This window comes from Mustela putorius, unplaced genomic scaffold (genome assembly GCF_011764305.1).
Source record: "Mustela putorius furo isolate JIRA1106 unplaced genomic scaffold, ASM1176430v1.1 tig00000228_pilon_pilon_pilon, whole genome shotgun sequence".
Lineage (NCBI taxonomy): Eukaryota > Metazoa > Chordata > Mammalia > Carnivora > Mustelidae > Mustela > Mustela putorius.
The window spans coordinates 5,878,547-5,906,501 of NW_025421322.1; the positions used below are offsets into that span (position 1 = coordinate 5,878,547).

Sequence of the window (27,955 nt, forward strand, 5' to 3'; positions counted from 1 at the left end):
CTTGTATTCGCTCCACAGTGCCTGGGCCTCAGCTGAAGGCTGAGGGCAGGGATCCTATGAAGGCTCATTCACTCACTTGTCTGGAGATGGATGCTGGCTGTTGGCAGAGGGCCTCAGTTTCTCTCCATGTGGTCTCCCAGCTTGAACCAGTCTGGGCTTCCTCACTGCATGGTGGCTGGATTCTAAAGGCAAATGTTGAGAAGATGATGAGGAAGGGAAGAAGAGAGAGAAATACAAGTACCACTGGGAAGCTCTACCCTCTAACCTCATAAGTCATGTAGCATCACTCCCAGCATTCTCCAGGAGTCAATGCAGTCATAGGCTCATGTCAAGACTCAAGGGGAAGGAAAGCCGACCCTCCTTCCCCTTGGGTGGGTGTCAGTCACATTGTGAGAAGGACATATGGGATGAGGCAGATATCTCCATCTTTGGAAAACACGGCCTGCGCCCTCAATTGATGATGACAGCAGCAGCAGAAGGAGCCTTGGCCATCCTTCCCACATCTACCGGAGAGACCACCCACCCAGTTATAGCTTTGAAAAGACTCTTAACAACTAGTTTTAACAGTCACCCATCTTGTATCCCTATCTGAGTCTCGTTCTGAGCCTGTTAATCTGAGAAACTCATCTCCATTAATGGGCACTAATGGATTCCTCATCCCGTAAGACCTAACTGCAACCCATAGGGATCTGCCTTTTGGAGACATGATTACTTAGCCCAAGAAGTGACTTAATAATGGCCCCAGAAGAAGGGAGTAGGCATGCATGGCTCTCTTTTGGTGCCTCTCCGCTCATAACTGTGTGGGCAGCCACCTGTCTCTCCAAATGGCAAGCAAGGATCTGTGTGACAGTTCAATTAATGTAAGATTGCTAAGAGCAGGGATACAACACCATATGAGCTTAGTGAAGTCCTTTATTTCCTGGATCAAAGATGTTAATGATAATTGTGTTTCAGTGGTAGAATTAAGGAGTGATTTGGGTTCTATAATTTCCTCTATTTCCTAATTTTTTCCACGAATGTGTATTACTTTTATCATAAAAGAAAAAAAAATACTTATTTTTAAAACTTTCATCAGGAAGAGAAAGGTGACAGGAGACCTGGGCTCCAGCCTTCCACTGTCACTGTCAGCTTGTGACATCTGCCAGAGCCCTGGGTGGGCATTTCTGTGACTGCTTCCACCGGCGTCAATGTTGGCCTCCTCTACTTAACTCCTGCTCTGTTCCAAGATTGTCGTGATCATCTCATGAACAAACAGATGCAAAACATTTGCAAAAGGCCTTATTGCAAAGATACTATTATTATTTGCCTTTTTTTTTTTTGTCCCTGACTAAGCTAAACTTCATAAAAACAGTAAAAGTGAAGCTCAGTTGTTTACTTGTTTATTCTAACATCCAGAGCCCTTGTGGTCAGATGCTGGAATATAGTGTTCACACCATATTTAGAAATATTGCGAAATTTCTATCACGGCACTCACGAACAGGATTTCCTTTAGCATTTTCTTCTTTGGCCTTCTTGACATCCGTCTTACAACTATATGCAGCACCTGTGAGCTAATAAATAATGTATTCAAAGAATTCTGCAAATCCAAAAAGGTCACCATTTGTACATCATCTGTCTATCAAAAGACATTTTTGGCTCAGAGTAAAAAAGCAAGGTTTATTTTGGTGTAACAGCTGCAAAAAAGAAATGGGAATTAAAGACCCTGCCACTTAATCCCTTTCTAAATATTCATTGAAAGTCCAACTATCTTAAGATGTGATGGGTCTTACTGAGTGAAATCTTGCCAGATGGGGACAGGAAGATTGGGAAAGTAGCATAACCTAGAAGTCAGATTTGGTGGGTTGATAAGAACCGAGGGTTTGCTCAGCCCGGAGCAGGTGTCTGCTCAGCTGTGGCCTGGAGTCCCAAGCCCTGTCTGCCTTGTTGCCCAGCTGAAGAGGGGAAGGATGCTGCAGAGACTCAGGACCACTCTCACCACCCACGCCTTGGATCCCAGAGCAATCCTGATTAAGGCCCCAAGCCTTGCACAGAACCCCTTCCTTGCCCCCAAGCTGGAAATGACACATAGTGATGACTTCAGCCTCACTGGTTTCTCATGTTGCAGGAGCAGCGCCCCTCCCTACCCCAACACTACCCTCTTTCTGTGCTGGGAACATGACCTGCAACAGGCATTCTCATGGGGGATCCTCAAAAAACTCATGAAGTATTATGGACGTTGGGGAGAGTATGTGCTTTGGTGAGTGCTGTGATTGTGTAAACCTGGCGATTCACAGACCTGTACCGCTGGGGATAAAAATATATGTTTATAAAAAATAAAAAATAAAAACAAACTCATGAAGTAGACAACACCCCCATTTTCCCAGTGAGAAAACTAATTTAGAGAGGTCAGAGGACTTGGCAAAGGCATATATGCACATGGCAAAGCCAAGTGCGCCTGTTCCAAATGCCTTCCTTCTGACCTCTGTGCTGTCCTGTGTCCCCCACTTCTGTTGTACCTCCTGGGTGAGTCTCCTCCCCACTGCCTCCTGCCCTCGCCTGCTGGTTCAGTAAGACTTGTGCCTACCTCTGGGGGCATGTCATTGCTGCTTTCTGTGCTCCGTGGCTGGGCCGGGGCAGAGATGTATCATTGGGAAATTGCACCTTCTTGGGAGAAAGGCCCACTCTCATCCCTTTCTCAGCCTGAACAAATATAGCTTCACCACCAGGGAACACAGTATTGGCAATTTTCCCTTCTCTCCAGGCCCTAGGATGCCCTGGGGTCTCTGACTTCAGTATCTGGCTAGGAGGCAGCTGGTTTCTTTCAAATTCATTGTCCTGCCTTTGCAACATGGCGCCCTGACCTCAGAAGAGCTGGGTTCCCGTATGTAGAGCAGCTACCACTGTGAAAAGGTGAAGACCTCAAGCACAGAAAAGCTACACAGATCTTTCCCAACTTCTTTCAGCCGGGGTGGGCCACCTCACCCTCCTGAGGAAGAGCAATGACAGTCTGATGTGCATGGTTTTCAAAGCCACATGTTTTGTTTATTTCCCCATCAGGATAGGCTAGTCAACAACGGGCAAAGCGTTGCTTATGTCTAAGAACATATGGAGAATTCTAAGCCAGTTTTTAAAATTCAAAATGGACATTCGGTCCAGAAGTCTTACTCTCCAAGAGAGAAATAGACGGATTTGCATCTTCTGTCTCAGTTGCCAGAGAAGAGGCTCCCCTATCTTGTGACCAAAAGCCTCTGGCCCCAGAGGCTGTGCGGGTGCGTTCCTGACAGGCCTTGAATTCCAGCTTCTAATCTTTTGCAGACCTCCGTCTGGACAGACTAAACTCCGAATGTGTTCAAAGGCAGCTCAACAGAGGCTGCACACTGCATGTGCTAGCTGTTTTCTGGGCTCAAGTTCATGCCTTGATTGCGTGAACTGCCTTCCCTAGAGAGGCAGACCGTCTCCACACCAGCTCTTTAATCATTCTTTGTATGAGGCTGGATCAAACTTTCTGAAGGGCCAACTGATTTTAAATAAACAGTCGCGGGCTCAGCCTACAGAATACCCTTTCACTCTATTGTAGTGGAAGGGGGCACGTACAGTTGCACGTGGATCAGAGAAGGCAAGAGAGGGCAGGGTCAGCCTGGGACAGGAAGAGAAAGAAGACATGTGTCTACCAATTACATAATTTCCAATTACGTAACGCGCTAGTGAATAACACCCTGGATCCCAAACTCTCTGGGAGGAAATAAAATAATTTGTTTTCTTTTCCCTTGTCCTTTTCTTCCTCTTCTGCACTGAAAATGAGTTATGATGCAAAATCAAATTGCTCTACGCCTGTTATCAACACCCACCCTTGGAGACAATGTGAGGCGAGCAGAGAATGACTCTTTTTCTGTTGAAAATCTCCCATAGCACTGTCACTGTAACTACCACTATTAACTATGACATCGGGACAGGCTTTCTCAGACTACAAAACTCTTATCCCATTTGTCACCCCCCAAACACCTCCATGACCCCTTATTCTTACGATCCCCACTGCAGAGACCAACCATCCAATTCTCGCTGTGTGGACAGGGAAGGTCCAAACCAAGACTCTCTGATGATGCTACAGATTGGGATTTGTGGATGGATGGCCCCTACATTTCTACCCTTAGACCCTCTAGAGAGTGACCACTGTGCATGTGCTGGTCACCAAATTCTGCCTGCTTACCTAATTGTTGCACAACAAGCTACCCCGAAACTACAGAGGTTTAAAGCTACAACCGCTTTCTCACATCTCACAGTTTTGTGGGTCGGGAATTCAGAGAGGACCCGATAGGATGATTATCCAGCTGCCTGCAGTGTAGACTGTGTCATTCAATGCTATTCAGCGGGAGTGGGCTGGTCTTTAGGGTTCAAGACAGCCTGTTCACACAACTGGTGCCCCGTAGGGACAGCTGGAGGGCTGTACTCAGCGATGCCTTTCTTCTTCCCCCAGTACCCTCCAGACCTCTCCGTGTGATCTCCCCAGCAAGGGAGCTGGACTTTTTATGAGGAAGATTAGGCCCTTAGAACCAGTGTTCGGGGAGACAGGAAGTGAGCGTTGTCTGACTCATAAGGCCTGGATGTGGTCAAAGCAGTCCCAGAGCCTGCCCAGAGTCAAGAGGGATGACAAGCTTACCTCATGTTTGTACAACCCCACATTAACAACAGAAGTCCAAAATTGATACTATTTGATGATAATACATGAATAGTTGATTATGAACGGATGCTCACAGTTTTGGGGAATTTTGATTCACAGAGGAGAAAACATATCGTATCTGTTTCAGGGCCCCCAAATTTCTATCCTTAAACAAACGACCAGGTTGGATTTTGCAGAGTACAGTGTATGTGACTATCAGCGGGCCACCCCCAGGAAGACTAAAACAGGATACCGTTCTGAGGTGATTTGTGACACCTGGATTTCCAACAGCTCTTTCCTTCCCTTAAAGGATGGCCAAATCCTAATCCCCTGAACCTGTAAATGTTACCATATATGACAAAAGAGACTTTCCAGATTGTTTAAATGAAAGATTTTTGAGATGAAGAGATATGCCGATTATCTGGAGATACCCAACGTAATCACAAGGGTCCTAATCGTAGGGAGGCAGGAGCTTAGAGCAGGTGTCAGGAGATGTGATGAGAGAAGCCAGTGGTCTGAGTGATATGAGGAAGGGGACATGAGCCAAGGAGCGTGGGCAGCCTCTAGAAGCTGGAAGAGTCACAGAGCAAAATTTTTGCTGGAGGTTCCAGAAAGAGCCAGCCATGCCAATGTCTTGATTTTAATGCCATAAAACTCATTTTAGATTTCTGATCTCTAGAACCACAAGATGATAAATTTGTGTTGTTTTAAGCCACCGAACTGGCAGTAATTTATTACAGGAGACTAATACCTTTCTCCAGAGCATAACCAAGCAACTACAACAACTTCTCATGGGGATTATAACAACAAAGGGATCAACCTCACAAATAACAAAGTCTAGAAAAATCTCTTTCTGCCCCGAGATAAGGTACAATTTAGCACCTAGCTTTCAATTAAATCCCTAACACACTCTGCGATTTTTATTCTCCCTTCCTTTCTAAGGGAACAGCTTCTAGGGAAAAGAATTAGAACTATCCAAGAGCTAAAGACTATCTCTTAATGACTGAGGGAGGGAAGACAGTGAATTTTGTTTTTGTGAAAACTTCTAAACTCAAAAGAGTGATTTCACTGGGTGGCGGAGGGTGTCTATTTTAAGAACTAGGCCATTAAACATTGAAGGCATTTCTTAAGGATTATGAGTGGTTCAGTTGACTTTTTCACACCAGAGAATAGAGCTTAACTAATACCTTTTTTTTTTTGCAGGGAGATACTGTTGGGGATTTATGTAATAATGCTTATTTGCTTTTGACAAGTACTTAACAGACCACTCTCTGTGAATTTTAAGGCTCATAACAAGTGATCTTGTCTTCACCGCAGAGAGGAAAGAGAAGCTTCATCCAGACCCCACCCTAAGTCGTGAAGTACCAGACAGGATTCAAGTTTGAGCCAAGTCCCAGGTGCCTTTCACTAAACCTCTCAGGTCACTGTTAAGGGGAAATGTTCCTACCTAAATTCCCACTCCTCACCCAACAAGAATGGTTGGGGAACTTGGAAATGGTTGGGTACTTGGAAAATGACTATGATACCCGCCCATATCAAGTCAGAGTTTGATTCCCGTTGAAGAGAACTGACCTTCAAGACAACGCGGAGATGAATTACTGTGGTAGGTTAGGGGATAAAAGCATGGTGGGAGTGTTAAAAATACTATCAGTTAAAGATGTGCCTCTGACCTATTTATGGGTCCAATGACATGTTGTCTGAAACCTACTATGACTTCTCTGTCCCTGTCTTCTAGAGTTATGATGCCAGATGACATAAGGATGGTCACCTGTTAAAAAGCCGGATGGTGGGCTCCATGGGGTTTCACCTTACTATTCTTTTTACTTCCATGTTGGTTTTGAATTTCTATCATTAAAAATAAAGAGAAAGAGAAAGAACTGTGGCCTCGGGTCCCAGAACAAATACTGTGGAGATCTCATTACCCAGGGTTCTTTTTTCTGAGTATGCCTGTCCTCAGCCTGGGTCCCCTCTCACCCCCCAATGGCCTCCTTGAGCATTTCCATGTCTGAGAGCAAAGATCTGCCTTGGAGCACAAGTCTCAGGAAGGTGGATATGGCCACGCTCCCCTCGCCAGCATTTCAGAGGAGGGAAAGACAATCTCCAGCCTGTCTGAAAGAGAAACAAGGAGATGCTCACCAGGGCAGCTCACAGTCAGGGATCCATGTGGAGATAGGACCCATGTGTCCCAAACAAGACAGAATCAGGGTCAGCAGCTGAGGGCTGGAATCCGTCAGGCGCCAAGATCACACCTGGGCCCACTCAACAATTTCCGAATCTAGTTCGAAGAGGCCCTTTCCCTTAAAGATTCTCTTTTCTTCTCTGTTTCTTTTTTTGAGAATAGTTGACACCCAATGTTACATTAGTTTCAGGGGTACAACACAGCGATCCCACAAGCTTGTAAGTCTCCTGTGCCACCACAAGGGTGGCTACCATCTGTCACCACACAATGCTGTTACAATAGCATTGACTCTTATTCCCTATGCTGTGCCTTTTATTCCAACTTATTCAGTCCAGACCGGAAGCCTGTGTCTCCCACTCCTCTTCTGGTGTGCCCTCCCCCCACCCCCTTTCCCTCTGGCAACCACTAGTTTGTTCTCTGTCTTTACCTCAAGATTCTTGATGACTTCCAGAACAGAAGAGGGAGAGGCAGGGAGTTCAGGTACAAGATCAGAGACATGCAAGTGTGAGGGAAGCAGCTTAGGGTGGTCACCTGGAGAGCAGAAAGGGCGCTCCCTATCTTAAGACGCATAGACAGTGGGACAGTCCTCTGCTCCCATATAGGGCACTCAAGCAAATTCACATGGGAGTAGGAGAAGGAAGTTACAAGGTCTCCCCTACTTTACTGAGAAGTAAGATGGTTCATCTGCCCAGAGGACTGTGGGAGTGTTTTCTGGCTTGAGGAGTGAGTGAGCTCCACTGCCTACTGTGACTGGACTTTGGGTAGCCACCTGGGACAGTGCCGACCCAGGGCCTCCAGGGTGCCCCCAGCCAAGATGTCAAGTCAGGCGGCAGCAAAAAGAGTCGGGGGCATCTTTGTGGGGTTCTGAATATCACGGAAGGTTTTCATTCAGCTACAGGAAAATTCTCTGCCAAGGGGTATGGTTTCCTGCTGAGATATATAGAGTTCCTTGTTCTCAACCCTGGCTGATCACGTGGGAGATGAAAAGACCCAGGCCCGAGACCCTGCCCCTCACCAATCAAGTCAGCAGGCCTCAGGGGTAGGCCCGGGCTCTGGCCTTGTAAAAACTGCGGGTGATTCCAAGGTGCCCTTTTTAAAATCATTCAGGCCTATGCTCATCTGTCACCCCCCAGAAAGGCTTTCTAGAGCAGCCCACAGAAGGAGCCTGCTTATTTTCTCTTCTGAGTACCTACGGATGACGGAGAGGACAAGATAGAGTTGTGTGTATGTTTTTATCGTCTTACTGCCTAATTGGAAAGTTCTGTACGGGAATGGACATCATTTAATCATCTATTTTGCTCACCACTGTACCCCCGCTCTACAAACCACTCCGGACAGACAGGTGTCACTCGCTAAATCTTGCTGAATGAATGCATTTGTAGGAAGCAGTTTTTATATATTTTATGATCCATTCACGGCTTGTGGTGGATGAATAATGTCTGTAAGATTGCGGAGGAGAGCGGATCAGAGTGGAGCCTGGCCCCAACCCCAGGCTTTGGAGGGACAACTTTCTTGTTGGGAGGTGGTAGAGTCCCTCAGCGATCACAGCGAGATGGCCCAGCAGCGCGCGGTACACAGCGCCATCTGCTGGAAAAAATAAAACAGGGCTTGTTTTTCTCCCATCCTGGAGGGTTGGTTGCCTGAAAGCGGCTCTTCTTGGAAAAGAGCAGAGAGAAGGCAAGCTTCATCCTCAGTACCTTCACCCGTACGTGAGACACCATCGTGGATGAGTGTGTGTGTGTGTGTGTGTGTGTGTGTGTGTGTGTGTAATGATTAAGATTTTACCTAATGCACCAATTCAAAACCAAAAGTCACCACTCTTTTAGGATTGGTTCAGTGAAGAATCTCTGGGTCTGTGCCAGGAAAGTCAAACCCAAGAATCTTCAAATAACTCTCAGAAGTGAAAAATGTCAAGTCCCCGCTCTGCAGGAGACACTGCTCTCTCACCCCTTTCAACATCTGCTGTTCTGAGGCCAGACTGAGGTGACCACATAAAGGGCTAATTGATGGTCTTTGATCAATTTCCTGGAGCTAAAATGACAGGGGGCCCAGCTGTTAGCAGATCTATTCCAAGTTCTTAAGCGGGTTTCCAAATGCTTACCGTATGTTCAGTAAACTTCAGGCTAGTTTATTATTTTTATATTGTAACCTGATCTTCAGAATGAAAGGGCCATCATCTCTCAATCTCTCTCAGACGTGCACACATACACACACACACACATCCCACACCCCATGCACACACAATGCCCAGATACACACAGGACTTAATCTACCTAGAAGCTCCTCTTAGACCTTTACAAGAATATCGTTCTCTATTTCAACTCGAAAACACTGGATAAGGCCGGAAATAATTCCTGGGAGAACTGAAATTATTTAACCAAGAAGGAGAAAGTTGATTTAAAAGAATCTTCAAATAAAGAGCAAGCCTTGATTAGATGAAAATCGGACTAAAAGCTAGTCATACGGTGAGGGCTTCTACTTTATGAGGTTTGGTTCATGGACATCACGCTACCCTGTGTGATCGCAAATCCCACTGTAACAAGATTCTAAGGTCTGCCAAAAGTTGTTATGCCAACCATGGGCAACAGCTGTTCAGCACAGAGGTGATAACAATGATAACCAAAAAAATCAGTTTACCATGTGGCTGGAGAAGCTAAATTAAATATCAGGGAAAACTTCCCAATGGTGAGTGTTTATATTCTAGACCAAGCCATGGAGTGAAGCAGTGAAATACCTTTTCTGTGAGTCTTTTCAATATATGATAGATATTCATTTGAGATTTCTAGAATCTGAGTCTCAAAAATTGGAGGCACTGAAAAAATAAGTAAATTCTGCCATCATTCAAATATTTGATGAGTCCCTAGTCTTCATCAGGGCCAGTCTTGGTCCCTGGGGGCCATACAAGCCTATGCATGACCCAGTTCTGTCCTCTCAGGGAGTGAAGAATGATGCAAATAAGCCCTAACCACCCCAGGAAAGGTCACTTCTCAGGGTCAGGACCAGGTTGTCCTTGACCGGCAGTGGAAAGATGGGTTGGATTTTGTTTGATGGGACAGGCCAGAGGGAGGTGAAGCAGGTGCAACCAGGCCAAGGTGATGGTGGGAACGTAGACCCAGCCCTAGGAATGCACAAGTCAGGTCTAAAGGATAGTGGGTCATGTGGGCTGGAGAAGAGATGTGTGGGGCAGAGTGGGGAAAGGTGAAGAGGGAAAGGTAGTTGTGAGTGTCCTTGAAGGCCAAGCTAAGGAATTTGGACTTGGTTCATGAGCAACAGGCTGTTAAATATGACCTTCAAGATGCCAAAGGTCAAAAGGAATGGTGTGATTCACATATGTTCTGAGCCTGGGTGTTGGGTCTTGGAGGGGGTCCCCTCTGTGTCTTGGACATCTGGGTATAGCCATGGGAGGGGGGTCCTCTGCAGTCATGGGAAGATGCTGCATCCCACCAAACATGTTTGAAACCCAGCTCAGAAGGTATAACCTGAGCAGCATTGCCATGAAGTGTAATTGATCAATTTCTACTTTATTACGTTTGTAAATTACAATCTTAAAGAGATAATAACCCTCTATTCTAGAAGCTAAGAGGTCTATAAACCTCTGGTTATCTTTCTGGGGGTAATACCCTTCCTCGGTATTTTGAGACCAATGTATCTCTGTTACTTTAGATCTTTACCTACACTGTAATTGCTGCCTCTTTGAGGCCTAGTGCTATTTGGAAGCATTTAAAAAAATGAAATCCGGGGGCTCCTGGGTGACTCTGTTGAGTGTTTGACTTTTTGATTTCAGCTCAGGTCATGATCTCAGGGTCATGGGATTGTGCCTTGCATGGGCCGCTGTGCTCAGTGCAGAGTCTGTCCCTTTCCCTCTGCTGCACTCACCACTCACATTCTCTCTCTGTCTAGCTCTCTTAAAATGAATGAATGAATGAATGAAATCTTAAAAACAAAACAAAAACAAAATTGAAATCCTTCCCATACTTCTGGGACAACAGTGGCAAAGTGGTTAGAGTTGGGGTCTTGAGTCAGACTTCCTGGGTTCATTAAAACATATTTGTGGGCATATTACTTACTCTCTCTAGGCCTCCGTTTCCTCATCTGTAAAATGGGCATAGTAATGGTACATACTTACTACCTGATAGGATTGTGAGGACTAAGTGACCTAAACATGTCAAGTGATCACAAGTGCCTAACACCGAGTCAAAGCCCGTAAATGCTCTCTTCAGTTTGCATCCTGTCCTTGGCTCACAGTCAGCCCATTTTGGTAACTGCCTAACTCCCACCTGTGGCCTGGTGCTCTGATTCTCGCATCAGGAGCCCCCTCTGGCTTGGCTCCAGCTACCTCCTGGCCCCCAGCTCCTACCCACCTTCTTCGCCTCCGTCCTCAACAGTACCAGCCTCTGCTAGAAATGTGCTTGGGCACGCTTCAGTGCCTCTGCGGGGATGTTCCCAGGACTTTCACCTCTCCCCTCCATCACTCCGACCCCGCACAGGGGTCCCCTCCCCTGGGAAGACGGCCTCGCTCGCACGCTACCCAGCCTCATCCCTCCACCCACCAGGGAGTGTGCACCGCCTGCTGTCATATTCCAACCCCTGCATCCGTGGCCCTGGGAGGTAATCGCACCTTTACAGGCTCGGGGCACCCAATACAGATTGGCTCACCTGAACAAAAATGAGCGGAGACGATTCCAATCCACTTTGGAGCTCCAGGCATGTGGAAGATGCCGTCTCGGGGATTTCCGGTGGGAGCGGGGGACCCTCAGCCTCCGTAGGCAGCATTCCAAGATCCTTAGCCGGAGAGTTAAGAACTCCTGGGCCCAGAGGTGCAAGACCCGCGAGGAGGGAAAGAACAGGCGGAATAAGCACACACAGTCGCGTGGAGCCGGTCAATGCCGAAGATAGGAGACGGGGTGAATTCGAGGCTGGGGACGGGGCAGCAGAGATCTGGATCTGAGAAGAAGGCGGAGGGTAAGTGTGGGCCGGACAGTGTCCGCGGGATTCCAGGATAAGGACCTCGAAGATGCCCGAAAGTCCCTGCGGGGATCCAGAGCCTCCAAGCCGAGCCAGGTGAGGGGGAGGGCTCCGGAGTAAGCACCAGATGGGATAAACGACCCTACGTTCTTGGGAAAAGGACCTTCCTGGCACAGGTCTTATTCTGCTAGTTTTTAGGTTCTTTTTTAAAATTTTATTTTATTGGGGCGCCTGGGTGGCTCAGTGGGTTAAAGCCTCTGCCTTCGGCTCAGGTCATGATCCCAGCGTCCTGGGATCGAGCCCTCCATCGGGCTCTCTGCTCAGCAGGGAGCCTGCTTCCTCCTCTCTCTCTGCCTGCCTCTCTACTTGTGATCTGTCAAATAAATAAATAAAATCTTTTTTTAAGTGTGTTTTATTTAAATTTTTAAAAAAATTTTAAAAATTTAAAAAAATTTTTTTAATTTTATTTTTTAAATTTCTCTTTATTTAGGTTCTTTTACTATGACCCTTTAATAGTTCCTTATAGAATGCATAGCAAGTAAGGAAGCAAGGTACAGAACAAAAAAGATGAGTTACAGGCTCACCTGGACACCTGAGTTTGAATCCTGGATCCACTTGCTGCTAGTTCTGTGACTTGGGCATTTTCCTTACCTTCTATAAGCCTCAGTTTCTTTATCTGTGGACTGGGAATAATGCAGGCTTCCTTTTGAGACAAGGTCAGTTTTATTTACATATAATTTACATACAATGAAAACATACCAATTTTAAGTGTTCAGTTTGATGAGTTCTATTCTATATGTATAATGGTGTAACCACCACCACAATGAAGATATTGAACATAATCACCTTAAAAAGTTTCTTTTGGGGCGTCTGGCTAGCTCAGTCAGAAGAACGTGTGACTCTTGATCTCAGGGTCATGAGTTCGAGCCCCACATTGGGGGTAGAGATTACATTTAAAAATAATTAATTAATTAATTTTAAAAAGTTTCCCCCTGCCCCTTAGCGTCAATCCCCTCCTCCCACCCCAGCCCCTGGAAACTAGTGATGTTTTTTATTATCATGATTTTGCCGTTTCTAGCATTTCTTACATGTGGAACCATGCAGTATTATAATCTCTATGTCTACTATTTTTCCCCCCACTTTGCGTAACTCTTTTGAAGTTTATCCATGTTGCCATTATCCATAGTTCCTTCCTAGGTGGTCAGAGTACAGTGGTGTTTATAATTAACTGTCATGGCTAGTTACAGGTTTCTTGGTTGCTTTTCCCAATCCCACTGCCCCACTGGAGTAGCCTAAAACAAAAATCAAGTAAAATAAAATAAAATAAAATAAAATTGTTCATTCCTTTTTATTGGTAAGTAGTTTTCCTTTTTATGAAAATTCTGCAATATCTTTGTCTCTTTTCACCAGTTGATGGACCTGTACTTCCAGTGTTTGGCCTTTATGAATAAAACTGTTATGACCATGGGTATATAAGTCTTAAGACAGACATAGGTTTTCATTTCTCTTGGGTAAACACCTGGGAGTAAAACTGCTAGGCATAGGACTGGTATAGGCTGAACTTCATAAAAAAGGGTTAATCTGGGGACACCTGGGTGGCTCAGTGGGTTAAGCCTCTGCCTTCAGCTCAGGTCATGATCAAAGGGTGCTGAGATTGAGCCCCACATGGGGCTCTCTGCTCAGCAGGGAGCCTGCTTCCCCCTCTCTCTCTGCCTGCCGCTCTGCCTATTTGTGATCTCTCTCTGTGTGTCAAATAAATACAAAAAATATTTAATTTTTTAAAAAACGGTCAATCTGTTTTCCAAAATGGTGATATCATTTTACATTCTCACCAGGAATGTACGAGTGCCAACTGCATCAAATCTTCACCACCTTTTGATATTATGTGTCTTTTAAATTTTTTAAATTGTGAATTTTAAAATTTAAAATTTGTGATTTGCAAATATGTTCTCCCATTCTGTGGCTTGTCTCTTCATTTTTTAAACAATGCGTTTCCAAGAACCAAAGTTGTTAATTTTGATGAAGTCCAGTTTATTAATGTTCTCTTCTGCAGTTCATGGTTCCTGTGTCCCAGGTAAGAAATCTTGCGCTAACTCAAATCACTAAAATTTTTCTGGTATTCTCTTCTAAAAGTTTTACAGCTTTTCTTACCCTTAGGTCTTTTGATTTATTTAGGGTTGATTTTTATATATAAAGTGTGAAAAGGTCAAATTTTTGTTATTGTTGTTGTTGTTGTTTGTTTTAACATTTGGATAACCAAAAATTTTAGCCCCCTTTGTGGAAAAGATTATTCTTTCCCCATGGAAATGCCTTGGTTTCTTTGCCAAAAACGAAATGGCCATACATGTGTAAGACTATTTCTGAACTCTCTAGTCTGATCTAGGATCTAGTTACCTATCTGCATCAATGCCACTATCTCTTCATAGTTGTAGATTATAACACATCTTGAAATAAGGTGGTATAACTCAAATGCTCTTCTTTTTAAAAATTGCTTTGCATTCCCATGTATGTTCTAGAACTAGCTTGTCAATTTCTACAAAAACCCTGCTAGAATTTTTATTGCAATTGTGTTGCAATAAAACTTATTGATATATTAATTTGAGAAGACTTGCCATCTTAACAATATCGAATCTTCTGACCCATGAACATAGTATATCTGCTCTTCCCTAATTCCTATCGGTAAGGTTTCATGATTTTCAGTGTATATGACTTGTGCATGTTTTATGAAATTTACAACAAAGAATTTAATATTTTAATGTTATTATATATGGCATTTTTATAATTTCAGTTTATGATTGTATTTAGTAATACAAATAGTTTTTCTAGATTGTTGTTATGCTGTGATCTTGCTAAATTCACTTTTCAACTAGTAACTTTTTTTCTAGATTCCTTCAGATTTTCTGCATCAAAAATTATGTCTTTTCTTTGTCTTGCCTTACTGCACTGACTAACACCACCAATACAAGGCTGAATAGCAGTAATAAAAAAAAAAAATCCTAGATTTGTTTCCAATCTTTGGCATATAATTTTTCACCATTAAGTATAATTTTTTTGTTTTTTTTCATAGATACTTATTATTAGATTGAGGAAATTTTCTTCTACTTCTAGGATTTTTTTTTTTTAAATCATGAATTGGTGTTGAATTTTGCCAAATTATTTAACTCATCTATTGATAGGAGCCTGTGGATTTTCATTTTTAGTCAGTCAATGTGGTGAATTGCATTGATTTTTTTATTGTTAAACTGAATTTTCCTTCTTGGAACAAACTCTCCTTAGTTATGATGTGTTCTCTTTCTTTTGTAGATTGCTAGATTTGATTTGTTAGGAATTTTTGCATCTATGTTCATGATATATTTATCTATACCTTGTAACGTTTGTGGTTTGGTATTGGCATTGTCTCATTTATGGAATCCATTGGACCCTACCTGGGATTCCCCCACTGTGGCCTGGAAACTTTCTCAAGGCATTACACTAGAACAATTAGAGGACTCATATTACTCATTTCTAGTTTCCCTGGGATCACTGTCCTTCATTTAGCATCATACTCTAGGTAGCCTTGTGTTCTCCAGAGCAATTTTTACCATCTAACTTGTCCCCACGTACTTTCTAAGTTTATCTCTTTATCAGCTCTCTCCTGCAGTAGAACACAAGCTCTTCGCCATTATTTGCCCAGGACCCAGGACAGTGCATGGCACAGAGCAGACACATAACGCAATGTATTATTTATGGAATGAACAAATGAGTACTTTGATTTGTTGTACTCTGTTGTTTTATCACTGATTTTTTCTCTTTTATGCTCTACCTGCCAAACTAGACCCATAGTTTCTTGAAGACACCTCTCTGATCACCAATTCAGGATTATTATGAAGAATAAATTAAATTACACGTATAAGGGTTTGGCATACACAGATGCTCAAAAGATGTCAAGTGCTTGTGAATGGATTTGCAAGGCAAGGTCCTTAGAGAAATACGATATCTAAGACACTAACTGAGACATACCATCAGCGTAGCTGCATGAAATGGCCATATTTTAAACTCTAGAATTCTGCAGGAAAGTGGTGGTATTTTTGCCACAGCCCACATCAAAGTCCAGATGGAGTGAGGGAGGGTTGGAAATGGAGCCCCATAACCCCCAGGAACTCTTAAGATTTCATCTCCTAAGTAGTATGGTCCATCTGTTTCTGCAACTTCTTTAGCAACTTAACAATTAAATCTTTAAATAGTAACTGCCAGCAACATTTCAGGAGTTTTTGGTATTTTTTATTAGGTATAAGAGCCATGAAGGTAGCCCCTTAGAAACTGTTGTACTATTAGAGATGTCCATTCAGCTGCTCTGCTAGACCCATGTGCCCTTTCAATCTGTCTCCTAAGGGGAGGTTTCCACTTGGTTACAATGAGCCAGCACTCACAGATCCTTGCACGTGGACATCCATTATTTCTGCCAATTCAACAGCCAACACCCCTTCCTGAGGCTGCAGCTACCTGGTGTTCCCTGGGACCCTTCCCAGTCTGAGACTAATGGTTAGGGAAAGGGTAGTGCCCCTTGGATAATTACTTTTTTAGCAAATCATTCTGAAAAGCACATATCTTTTTTTTTTTAAGTATGTAGAAATAATGTTTATTCTTGCCACATTGATCTCCTGGATGGTTTTATCTTTGAAGAGTTTTCTTAAAAAGGACAGAGGAAATGTTTTGTTACACACGTAGTCTGGTTAGAAATGTGTTGGTCACACCTGAAGATATGATAAGTGTGTTCACACATCATATCGATTTCTCAGATGACATTTTCCAAATCAGGCCTTTTTTATTTTCTTTTATTGATATTCTGAATATGACTCAAATCTCAGTCACCACCAGAATACCCAGTGCTGCTTATTATTCAAACTTCCAGTAGCTGGAATCCTAATCTCAGAAGATGTGTGTTCTTACGTTGTTGGTCATGATGAAATGACATCAGCAGATTGGAACAGGAGCCTTTGTGGTCTTCATTTTGCTTCTTGGGCTCCATCCTCAGGTTCCCAGTACTTGTGAATTCCAGATAGGACAACCATAGATATTTTCAGATTTTTCAGTCCTGATTTCTAAAATGTCCCTTTGTCCCCAAACATATCTACTTAGATAGCTGTTCTGATTTTTGGATTGGGATCCAAAATCACTGTAAGAATAGAACCCTTGTTTTCATCACTTGAAGTCTTGTCTCCTTCAGCCCACCTCCTTTCTCTTTGTCCCTCTTGTTCTTCCTGTTTCTAGAATGTGAGTCTTAGTCTTTCAACCATTCCTTTGGCAAAATGATGACCTTTGCTCCAGATGACTACTGTACTAGACAATGTTATGCTTGTGGATTCTCTTGGGTCCCCTAACAAATATTATTTTGATGTGTTTGACTACACAAAGACACAGCAGGGCAAGTGCTCAGGAGTTCCCCTCCCCTTCTCCACAGTCTCAAGGCCATAAGCTCCACAGTACCTGTGGAGTACCATGAACACCCAGCTCATGTTCAGACAACTCTGTGGCCTTCCTTACTCCCATGATTTCCCTGGGGGGTGATGCTGGAGCCTTGCAGAGCCTTCTGCCCAAGATCTCACCCTTGCTTGGTGTTACAGGTTGAATTTGCCTCCCTGCTATGGCCCAGTTCATATGTTGAAGTCCTGACCTCCAGTAACAAAGAATGTGACCTTACTTGGAAATATGGTAATTACAGATAAAGTAATTAAGATGAAGTTATGATGGAGTAGGGTGGGCCGTAATCCAATATGACTTGCATCCTTATATAAAGGGGAAATTGGAGCACAAAGACATACACACGTGCAGAATACCATGTGAATGTGAAGGCAGAGATTAGGGCAAAGCATCTACAAGCCCAGGAAGACCAAAGATCTCCAGCAAACCACCAGAAGCTGGGAGAGAGACATGGATTCTTCCTTGTAGCCCCCAGAAGGAACTAACCCAGGTAAGACCTTGGACTTCTAGCCTCCAAATCTGTAAGAATACATCCCTGTTGTACAAGCCACCCAGATTGCAGTATTTTGTAATGGCAGTCCTGGGTGACCAACACACTTGGTTTCCTACCTTTCCCTATCCCACTTCCTGGGAACCTTGGACACATGCCAGACTCCAGATGTGTCTCACCAGCCTGGACCTCTCCCCAAGCTAGACAGCAGAGCCAGCTGCCCACTGGACCACTGCATCTGGACATCCCTCAGATATTTTAAACTGAATGTGACAAAATCAGACTCTCACTACAGTTGTCTCTGTGCAACCCAACCCTGCTCCTCTAAAGTATAATGGCACCATTGAGCTTCAGATGGCTCCTGTCAAAAATTTGAAAACTACTGTTGCTCTGTTAGAGCTCATTGTTGTCCAAAACCTGTCAGATTCCCCCTCAGCAACCAGGTCTGTCCTCCTGATCCCATTCCTCCCTGCCACTGCCCTGGCTAGTCCTTCATTTATCTCTCTTTGATGATGACCTTAGTCTTCTTGTCCTGTCCCTAGCCTTCCCTATCCTATCCCCATAGAACTGCCGGAGTGGTTCCATGACAGAATCTAATCATGTTCCTCTTTCTTAAAACATGTCAATGTCTCTATCACCAACAGATGAGATCCAAACTCCTTGACATGGGGAGCCCAGCGCGCGCCCCACATGGCATTTTCCTCAGGGGCCTTACTCAACCCTCAGGAGTTCCTTGGGCATATTTGCCATGCGCTCTCCTGCCTCCTGCTCTAGCCCTCTTTTTAAATCTAGAACCATCCCCCCTACTTCATCCTGTGGCTGACTAATTCTCACTCACCTTCCAGTCTCTTCTGAAGCTTGACCAGCTCCATGGACCCCCCACGCACTCCACCTGCCACCTCTGCTGTGCCCTGGATATCTTGGCCACACTCCAGGATGAAGTCCATAACTGAATTGTAATTATTTGCTCATCTCACTAGACTGTGAGCTCTGTGAGGAGCAAAGGCGAGCACAAGGCCAGAACCCGAGAGGGGGAGCTGGGCGGAGTCTAGAGGAAGTTTTTTCCCAAACCCTGCTTTGTTGTTCTACCAGCAGTGTTTCCTTTGATAGTGTGTTCCTGAACACGGTAAGTCCAAAATAAACCTCATCTCCATCCCTCCTGACCGGTATTGCCCTTTCCTAGGACAGGCAGACTATCATGTCTATTACTCTGGTGACAAAGGAAAGACAAGCTTCCTATCAAGGCTTTAGCGGTTTATGGTCATCTTCTTGAGTTAATGAGGAGGGTGAAATCAGAATGCAGGAAGGTGAAATTAAGCTCATCTCTGGGCCTATCACTCTTTTTGTTTTCCACCTCTTGTCTCTTGCTTTATTGTAAAGATTTCCATCTCTGAAGAAATGAGAAGTCATTTGGACTTTGAGGTTAGAATGCAGGTAATAGGTATCCTCAATGCATCCTTTGTATAAAACACATTTTATTTCATCCTTATTGAGTTTACACTGGAAAGTTTGTGCTCTGTGACTCATTTCATTAGGTAAGCATTTACTGAGCACCTACTAAGTTCCAGGCACCGGGACTCCATTCTGGGGATGCAGAATTGACTAAGAAATGGAACTTCTTCCCTAGCAGACACCAACACATTAAAGAGAACATGATGTGGCTGGCAGATGGCTAGGGGGTTCCCCAATCTTTCTTCTTTCCTTCTTCACAGTAACAAAGTTTTCTTAGCCTTGTTGGGCACCTGAGGCAGATAGTGAGAGGGGGCTGGGACTCTAAGAGGCCATCAGGAAAGAGTGACAATGGTGGTAGAAGGGGTGGGGGGGCAGGTAGCTCTCAAGAGCAGAGACAGGAGAAACTTTCAACCATAACATGTGACCCAGACTTCAGAAATGAATATTGTATTTTTGTTAAATGATTTTTGGGGGGAATCTAATTGAGATGATTCTGTGGCTTTTCTTTGTTAAGTTCTTAATAAAGTGAATTACATTAATTGATGTTTGAATATTAAACCCATCTTGCTCATATGGGATAAACCCCATTTGGTCATGATTTATGTATTGTTAGATCTGAACTGACGAAATTTTATTTCGAATTTTTATAGCTACATTTATTATAGATTTTGGTCTATAGGGGCATCTGGGAGGCTCAATTGGTTAAGCATCTGCCTGGGGCTCAGGTCATGATCCTAGGGTCCTAGGATTGAGTTCCATATCTGGCTCCCTGCTCAGTGGGGAACCTGCTTCTCCTTCTGCCTGCCATTCCCCCTCCTTGTACGTGCTCTTTGTCTCTGTCTGTCTGTCCCTCTGTGTCAAATAAATAAATAAAATCTTTTAAAAATCAAGACTTTGGACTGTAGTTTTCTTATAAAGTCTTTGTCTGATTTTGGAGTCAGAGTAATATTGGTTTCATAAAATGAATTGGGAAGTCTTGGATTTCCTGGAAGATGTGGTGTTGATTTGGTATTATTTCTTACTTAAATGTTTGATGGAATTGACTAATGAAGCATGTGGGACAGGAAGTTTCTTTGTGGGAAGGTTTTTAACTATGAATTTAATTTCTTTAGGAGATTTTGGGCCATTCAGGTTCTCTATGTCTTCCTGAGTGAGCCCTGTCAGTTTGTGTTTATCCATTGCACGTAAATTGTCAACTTTATTGACATGAAGTTGTTCATTTATTTTATTATTATTTTGTAAATCGCTGCAGGATCTGTAGCAATGGTGCCTCTCTCATTCCTGATATTGGTAATTTGTGCTTTTTCTCTTTTCTTTCTGATCACTTCCGCTAGAGGTTTATCAATTTTATTGATCTTCTCAAAGTTTTTGGTTTCATCAACTTTTCTGTATTTTTTTCTGTGTTTTTTTCTTTCATTGATTTTTATTCTCACCTTTATTATTATTTTCTCCTTTTTTCTTTTTTTAAATTTTTAAAAAAATTTTTTAAAGATTTTATTTATTTATTTGACAGACAGAGATCACAAGTAGGTAGAGAGGCAGGCAGAGAGAGAGAGTGGGGGAAGCAGGCTCCCTGCCGAGCAGAGAGCCCGATGTGGGGCTCCATCCCAGGACCCTGAGATCATGACCTGAGCCGAAGGCAGCGGCTTTAACCCACTGAGCCACCCAGGCGCCCCTATTTTCTTTGGATTTCACTTGCTTTTCTTTTTCTGGTTTCTTAAAATGAAAGCTGAAAGTCCTTTGAAACGTTTCTTCTTTCAAAATAGAAGGATTGGGTGCTATGAGATTACTTTTAAGTATTTCATTAGCAGAATTCCACAGATTTCGTGTTTTCATTTTCATTAAGTTCTATTTTGCCTTTTGATTCTTCCTTGACTGGTGAGTTAGTCAAAGCGTAGTATTTCATTTCCACATCCCTGGGATTTCAGAGATCTAATTTAATTTCACCACTGTCAGGAAACATAATTTGTGTCACCTGAATTCCTTTAATATTTATTGAGTCTTATTTTGTTGCCCAGAATATGGTCTCGTCTTTTAAGTGTTCTACGTGCCCTTGAAAAGAATGTGTCCTATGTTGCCGGGGTTCTGTTTCAGGGTAAGTAGGTTGTGTGTTGTTCAACTTTCTGTATTACCTCTGGTTGGCTGACTACTTGTCTTGTCAGTTATTGAGGGGAGATTGACCATAATTGTGGACTTATTACTCCTGATAGTTCAATCAGGTTTTGCTTTGTTTATTTTAAATCTCTGTTATTAGATGCATAAACATTTCAAATTTTTATGTTCTCTTGATAAGGTGACCCCTTTGTCATTAAGAAATTGCCTTTTTAAAATTCCTGGTAATCTTCTTTGCTCTGAAACATACTCTGTCTAATATTAATATAGCTACTCCAACTTTCTTTTGATTAAGGTTCATATTATCTAGCTTTCTCCGTCCTTTTACTTTTAACCCATTTGTGTCCTTATATTTCAAGTGTATTTATGAAAAGCACTAAACAGCCGGTCTTCCCTTCTAATGCAACCTGACAGTCTCCGCTCTTACTTTGTCCCCTTACAGGTAACATGATTACTGATACCGTTTGCGTAAATCTACCGAGTCACTGTTTGTTGTCTCGATTTACCATTCTTCTCTTTTTTCTCTTTTACTGCCTTCTTTTGGATAACTTAAATATTTTTAATGATTCCATAGATGTCCTCTCCTGGCTTATGAATCATAATTCTTTGTTTTACTAGTGGTTTTATTTTTTATTTATCTTTTATTAGGAGTCAGAATGTATATTTTAATTTATCAGTCTACCTTCCAGTGATAATATCTTGCTTCATATATAGGACGCAGACCTTCCAATAGTGTATTTTCATTTCTCCCCTCCAGCACTTTGTGCATCTAGCACAAGTCCAGAAAGTGATTCTTTATTTCAGTTGGTCACTTATTATAATACTCCTAGTAACATGACAGTAGCTGGCATATATTGAGCACTTTGTATAGGCAAGGCATTAGGGTAAATGCTTTACATGTATTAGCCCATTCTCATTTGGGAATTTGTTTCATCCAAATAATCTCAGAGAAGCATCTCCCTGTTAGAAAATATATAAACAACATTTCTGAGCACTCACTCTGTGCCCGGTGCTGTTCCAGCTGAATGGAGTACGTGCACGGATTCATTTAACCTTAGTAATAACCTTACAAGGAAGGTGGAGGGAATTCAAGCAGCTTGCTCAAGACTGGTATTTGAGTCTAGCAGTCTGACTCCAGAATCTGCCTTCTTAACTGGTACACTATTAATAGGGACTATATTAATCTATTAAGTTAAAATAAATAATTGTAGGAGATAGGTGGTGGGGGAGGGGTAAGGGCAATGGGTATTAAGGAGGCACTTGATAGAATGAGCACTGGGGTGTCATGTGCAACTGACGAATCACTAAATTCCACCCCTGAAATTAACAATACAGTATATGTTAGCTATGTTGAATTTAAATAATTTTTAAAATAGAAATTAATTAATTAATTAATTAAAATAAATAATTTTAATAGTTTTAGAAGGAGGTACTCCCTGTCAGGATAACAGATAAACACAAGTAGGAAGTTATCTCTGCTCTCTGAATGGAACATTTTTCTTTTGAAGACCCACACACTCGTCCCTAATTTGAGGCTTGCTTTTTCTCATAGCTCATGGAGATCATACACTCAGACCTCTTTAGCTGTCTGTTTCCTCAGATCAAAGTCTGGGGTTCACTTTAAAAATCAGATGTATGTTTTACGAGCGTGGTCTTACTTCATTAAATTTCTTTTTTTTTTTTATAAGCTGTTCGGTAAAAGTCATGGACCAAGAATCATGAAGTTAAAAAAAAAAAGGCCAAAAATGTATTCTACCATCTGAATTCTCCTTTTACTTTTAGAGTCTCATATGGGATTTATGCTTTAGAATCATATTTCTCTTCCTTATGACCCAGCAATTGCACTACTAGGTATTTACCCAGAAGATACAAACATAGTGATTTGAAGGGGGCATATGCACCAGTGTTCATAGCATGAATGTCCAACAAAAGACAAACTATGGAAAGAGCCCAGATGTCCATCAGCAGATTAATGGATACAGAAGATGTATATATATATATATATATATGAATATTATTCAGCCATCCAAAAAGTGAAATCTTGCCATTTGCAACAACATGGATGGAACTAGAAGGGATTATGCTAAGTGAAACCAGTCAGTCAGAGAAAGACAAATACCATATGATTTCACTCATATGTGGAATTTAAGAAACAAAACAGGTGGACATAGGGGAAGGGAAAGAAAAATAAAATAAGATAAAAACAGAGAAGGAGGCAAACCATAAGAGACGCTGAACTACAGGGAACAGACGGAGGGTTGCTGGAGGGGAGGTGGGTAGTGGGAAAGGGTCACTGGGTGACGGGCATGACGGAGGGCACGTGATATGATGAGCACTGGGTATTTTATAAGACTGATGAATCGCTGAACTCTACCTCTGAAACTGACAATACACTATGTTAATTAAATCGAATTTAAGTAAAAAAAAAATGTTTAAATCATTGCTTCTAGTTCTAGAGGAAATACGGTGGATGGGAGCAGTTAGCAGAATGCTTGTTTCTTGAATAAAAGAAGGCTCGATCAACATACACTAAAGTACTTGTGCCAGGAACCATGTTATGCACTGTTTATCCTACAGGACTGTACACTGTGGAAGGTGTTCTCAGTTCCACTTTACAGATGAAGAAACTGAGGCTTAGGTTTACACACATGGGCGAAGAGAACTGTGAGACCAGGTTCTCCCTTCAGCACATCCTGTGCTTCCTCTGGTACCCTTTACCATCACATAGAGAATCCATTATTGTTTTCTTCCTACCATTCTTATTTCTTAACTGTAAAAGGCTAAAGTAAATTTAAAAAAGAAATAACTTAAACTTGCAGTTTCTCATTTAAATGGAAGGATATTTCTGAAGAAGTCGAGAAAGGAAATGTGATCTGAAGTCGATGCTTGCCAGGGTGATGTTGAGAAATGCCATCACGATTTGGGTCTGGGACGCAGATGGCTGTCACCAGCATTTAAGGGGAAAGGTGGCCGCTGAGACACAGCACACGGACACTTTACGTGCACAATTGCACTGTTCCGCTTTGGTCAGCAGGTGGCAATATTGTGTCACAAGGAACATTCATTGTTACTCTGGGATTGCAGTGACTTTGTTTTCACATCAGTAACTTTATTTACAATAAAATAGTGGGCTCTGTTTTGATCTCTTGAATTCTATTTCTTCCATGAACGAGGCAGCACAAATATTTCAGGCAGCTTCTTTGCAGCGGTGCTAGGACGGCAGGCTGCTCGCCCTTGGACCTCAGTGAAGGATGGGACCCACATTCTTTAACTCTTGCAGGAAAGCCACTGGACCCTGATGGTGACCCCTTGACTCCTGCAAGCAGGTGCCAGTCACAGGGTTCAGAGTCACCTAATGGAAAGGTAGGTTCTTCGAGCGGCGATGGAGATTATAGTAACATCTCATTTTTTTAGAGATCCCCCCAATTCAAAAATTTCAGTTAAGATCCCATTCTAAAAGTCAAGCAAGGTGGGGTGGGGGGAAGCAGTTACACCAAGAAGATGGTTGCAGAGTGGGAACCTAGGACAAATTCATGTCATTTATGCCCGAGAGAGACCCTGAGCTCCTTACTAAGAGCTGCTTACTCTTAGTTCCAATTTAATTCTAATCAGGCTATTTCCTTATCTGATGCGTAGCAGAATTGGAAGAGGGAACAGTTTTGGGGGGCAGGTGCGAATACACATTCAAGTTCAGAAATCAGGGTAGTAGGCCTGAGAATAGAAAGACAAAAAGAACAAAAATGAGACTAAAGGCCCAGGAATACTGGGCTAGGACAGACAGTCTCCGGGGGTGGGGGACTGTCACTGTCACAGGGCTCAGCCTCGTTATAAAGGCCCCCGAGCCTTCTATCTGAGCCAGAGTTCTAGCTGCAATGCTCCGTTTCATAAGGCGAGTAGTGTGTAATAAGACAGAGATTAAGAGATTTCTACCCAAGTGGGGAAAGAGAAAAAATGGGTTGCTGCAAAGCATGGTTTCAGCGACTGGCAAATGAACTCCTCACGCAGCGAGAGGCAGCGTGAGCCCTTGGACCCGGGAGGCAGACAGAGCTGGGCTCAGATCCCAGCCAAGACAGGTTCAAGGAGCACCAGTAGGCTGCTCAAGCTTGTTAAGCCTTGGCTTCCTCATCTTTGGAATGGGGATTAGAGGGTTTTGGGGAGCACACAGTGCTTAGCCCTGGCTGGGCATACATCAACCCCAGCTATCATTTTTTATTCCAGGTAAACCAAAGTGTAATGTGTGGTCATGACCTCTACCACTGTTGGGATCCCTAGGACTACAGCCATGCCTTGGATTGCCCCATTCCCAGACAGAGGCCCCACAATGGCGCCCAGGGTTCTGGCTGTCACCCACAGGACACTGTTCCCTGTTCTTTTTGCAAAGCATGGCTGGGGGCCCGGCCCACCTCTGTAGTTGAGGATCCCGAGCCATATGGCCCCCCTGCGTCCTGCACCCTTGGCCGCTCTCAGTGCTGCTTCCATCTTGTGCCTGGACGCGTCCCATTCCCCTCAGCAGGGGTTCCATTAGGCCTGACATTATTGACCTTATGGCGACCCTCCCATTCAGCTTCCAGCAGAGCATCAGCAAAGCCAGTGGTGCCAGATTGAGCCCTGCCTCGTGGACCGCACTGACCTCAGGATGAGTCTTCCATCCCGGGAGTCCTTGACAGGCTCAACCCTGTCCCCTTCTGAATGTGAGATTCTCATCCCCCATACCAGCTCTCTTTGTTTCCCCAGGGAAAGTATTTGAGCCCCTGGTGGTATTGACGATAGCTCAGGGTTCCTGCACTGGGTTACAACGTAGACCCCCCAGGTGTGCCTGGTTCCCAGACAGACTCCATCATTTCCTGTGGCCGTGGTTACCAAGTACCATAAACTGGGTGGCTTGGGTCAACAGAAATTTATCCCTTCACAGTTTTTGAGGCCAGAAGTCTAAAATCAAGGTGTTGGCAGGGTCATGCTTCCTCTGAAGGTTCTAGAAGAGAATCTTCCCCGGCCTCTTCCAGCTTCTGGAGGCTCCAGACATGCCTTAGCTTGTGGCTGCATCGCTCTACCTTCTGCCTTTCTGTGTTGTCTCTTCTTCTGTCTCTTTTAAGGACATAAGTCACGGGATAGAGGGCCCATCAGGGTAATCCATGATGATTTCATCTCCAGATCCTTAACTTCATGACATCTGCAAAGCCCTTTTTCCAGACAAGGTCACACTTGCAGGTACCCTATCTTTTGGGGGCCACCCATTCAACCCAGTACACACTTCATGCCTTGATGACCACTAAAGATGGAGGGAGAGCAGCAGAGGAAGGCTCTGGAGTCTCTAGTTCGGGTTTGCCTGGGCTCTTATACGAATCCATTTGAGGGACCTACTCACCTTGCTCCTCCCCACTTCCTTCTTTCTTCTTAGTCCCAGGGTCTTCCACCAATCCAGGCCGTGGTCATGCACGCTAACAACAATTAGAAAGATCTTGAGCATCTCAAGATGGGCCCATGGGAGACCCTGCGGTCCCCACCCTCATGCCACATGGTTTCCCCAAAGCAGACCCTGTGAGTTCTGCTAGGAGAGCCCCAGCACCCCTTAACACTCTTATCTTCAATCTCTGAAACTGGCTGTACCCCAGTGTTCTTCCTTGGATGTTTCCGTCACCCCCAGAGCATGCAACTAGAGCCTCCCCAAGCTGTGTGTGTTAAACTGCCTCTACTTACCAAGAAAGACCAGCACACACGCATCAATGCTTCAAGGTAAAGACCACCACCGTTAATCCCCACAGGTATTCAGAAAAGGATATATCCAAATTAGACTTCTGGCTGCTGGCATCTCTTTTCCTAGGGATTTTCAGTATTTGAGCAATGATCTACATTTCCCTTCTCATCACTTGCCTTATAATTTAAATGTTTCCGTGCCACTTCAGGTTGTGATTTGTTAATGTTAAAGGAAACATTCAGAAGTCTCGTGGGAGGTGGGACGACTCCTCATCTGACAGGACGGTCCCTGACATTGTAGGGTGTCTCTCGGCCCCGCCCCCTTCCAGGCCAGCCGTGCTTCCTCTCCAGTAAAAACCAACCGCCCCTCTGCTGGGCGGGGGCAGAGGCAGAGCAGGGCAAGCCTTCCTGCACAGAGCTTGGAAGCACCCAGGCTTGTCTACGGGTTTCTCTGAGATTTCTTCCCAGCTCCACTAATAAGAGTCTTCCCCACCTTAAAGTAACTGCCGATCTTGGTTCTCTGATACACGTCTTGAAGCCTATTCGTTGATACCACTGGTGGGTGCCACATAGACTGCAGGTTTCAGTCTTAACAACATTCAGTCATTTGAAGACCTGCCCAACTTTACATCTAGATGTGGAAATTGACCTAGGTGCAGATGGACGCATCTGCTGAGCCCAAGTAAAGGCAAAGCAACCCTTCAGCTCTTTCTAACTCCACCAAACCAAGGTCTCTGATAGGGACTTCTGCCCGGGTCCCCAGTTTTGCTGGTTGGGTTTTCCCCAGGGCTGCTAACTTCACATCTGCATTGTTAATTTTGCGCATTCCCAGGGGGCCTGTGTCTCCCTGGGGTGGGGAAGAGACCTTAGAATTGCTGCTTTTCCCAGCAAGGTTATCTGGCCACTGGCAGCCAGGCACTCCCACACCGTCCACTTGGAGCCTGCTTGCACCTGCCTTGCTGTGCCG

General features: G+C 43.8%; 1 long non-coding RNA gene across 1 annotated transcript; it reads right to left on the reverse strand.

Annotated features, from left to right (window-relative positions):
- Positions 1 to 78: 78 nt before the first annotated feature.
- Positions 79 to 27,701, reverse strand: LOC106007446. The gene is made up of 4 exons (XR_001182203.2): positions 26,992 to 27,701; positions 26,660 to 26,732; positions 11,472 to 11,759; positions 79 to 182 (listed from the first exon to the last, which is right to left on the reverse strand). It is a non-coding gene; the product is annotated as an uncharacterized LOC106007446 (long non-coding RNA).
- Positions 27,702 to 27,955: the final 254 nt, after the last annotated feature.